The sequence below is a fragment of the Capra hircus genome, chromosome 12 (assembly GCF_001704415.2).
Source record: "Capra hircus breed San Clemente chromosome 12, ASM170441v1, whole genome shotgun sequence".
In the NCBI taxonomy this organism is placed as follows: domain Eukaryota; kingdom Metazoa; phylum Chordata; class Mammalia; order Artiodactyla; family Bovidae; genus Capra; species Capra hircus.
The window spans coordinates 38904423-38906584 of NC_030819.1; positions in this window are offsets into that span (position 1 = coordinate 38904423).

A 2162-nucleotide genomic window follows, 5' to 3' on the forward strand; every position below is an offset into this window, starting at 1 on the left:
CCATCTTTAATTTATCTCATTTTAGGGCACCCCAGGTGGCATGGTAGTCAAGAATCTGCCTGCCAGTGCAGGAGACTCAAGAGACGTGGGTTCAGTCCCCGGGTTGGAAAGATCCCCTGGAGGAGGAAATGGCAACCCATGCCAGTTTTCTTGCCTGGAAAATCCCATGGACAGAGGAGCCTGGTGGGCTACAGTCAGTGGGGCGGGGGTTGGAGGGGAAGGGTCACAATGAGTTGAACATGACTGAGAAACTTGTACACACATGGCCACAACTTACATTGTATTCCTTTACTATTAAAAACCTGCATTTTATTAGTGGTCCGTAAACAGATGTGACTGTTTGGGAAATTGTTGAAGGAAGGTGAAGTAGAATATTTTGATCTGACTGGGAAAATAGTTATTTTTTTAAATACCAGATAAGTGTGATCATCATCCTTGACCTTCAGCTCAGATATCTCTCTGAAAATAACACATTAGGGTTCAAAGAAAGCTTAGCGATGGCACTTTAAATGTCACAGCATGTTAACTTATAAAAAGGGAGTAATTAATGGCTTTTAAATCGCATGTATATGTATCAGATTATGTAGGGAAGGAGGGGTTATATGAGGTGTTGACTGAAGTGTTGCTGTTTGGTGTGCCAGTGACAACTGCTTTGTCAACCACAAGGATTATTAATGATAGAATCAGTATTTTCAAAAATATTTTGGGATACGGATACCCTAAAACATTTTACGTTGCTCATTCAATTTCCGAAGTACTGACAGTGTACCAGGCTTGTCACCAGTCAAGCAAACGATCTCTGCCTTGAAGGAGCTTGGAGGGCACTGAGTGAAACTAGCACACACACCAGCAGGTGTAGTGAGTAGGAGCAATTACAAGATGTACTGTCATCCAGGCACTCAGTAATTGGAAATACATTACTGACCCAGGGATTTCTGCAGAAACGACCGCCTGTGGCCAGCAGTATTTTATGTAAGTGAATATTGAAACATTGCAGGTACCAAAAGATGTATTAATATATCTCTGGTCAATAAGTTGATAAAATGGTTGTTCCCATTTCCTGGGACTGAGGAAAACATCCATACAGTGCGGCAGAACTTGCTTCCGTCAGAGGAAAAGCCACGAGTGAACTAAGCCCTAGAGTGCCTGCCAGTCAGCAAGCCTTGTCCATAGAGGCCAGTCGTGTCAGCCTCCACCAGCCAGGGGGTTTGTGTCACTCCACCCTTCTGCTCTTGCAGAGAAAGCAGCCATGGGCTGCTTTCTGTTGATGTAAACAAATGAGCATGGCTACCTTCCAACCTTATTTACACATGGGGAAATTTAAATTTCATAATTTTCATGTGTTTAACAAAATTGATTTCCATGCCCAACCGTTCAAAGATTCTTTGCCCATGGGCAATGGTCTCCCTATGGTTGAGGAAAAGGGAGGTTTCAGGTTAAAACAAGGCTACACTGACCTCATATATCTCTCTCCAGATTTCTTCTCTTGTGCCTCTTTTACATGGAAGGCCTAATTCAGGCTCTAGTCCCTATTGAGTAGCTCAAAATGACCAAAAACCTTATTTCACCCTTGAAGCCTTTTCCTTGATAATCTAAGATGCTTCAAATGCCATTTCTTACGGTAACAACATAAATATTTCATTTAAAAGGCCCTGTTGGATAAAGACTATTATCCCCATGTAACAAACAGGTGAGAGGTTGATAGTTTTATGGCCTATTTCGGGTAATAAGTGACAAGGAGGGACTTGAATTCAAGTTATAATCACAACTACATTTTTTCTTGCCTTGTGCTATTAAAAAAGCACAACCAAGTCCTACTCCTGGGATCTAGAATTCCTCTTATGTACGATTGTTTTAAAGTTTCCATGACCCCCTGGAGAAGGGAATGGCAGCCCACTTCAGTATTCTTGCTTGGGAAATCACATTGACGGGAGCCTGGCAGGCTACAGTCCGTGTGGTTGCAAAGAGTCAGACAGGACTGAGCAACACACATTAATTCCTGTGACTGAGGACTCGGCTTCCTAACGCACTAATCAGCAATGGAACTAGTGGCTGGTGGCTTTAATGGTTAGTGTACTGAGGGGAGGATAAGGCAGGTACACAGCAAGAAATAAGCCTTGCAGGCTGGCAGGAACTTTACAAGGTGCACAAAAGGGAGCATG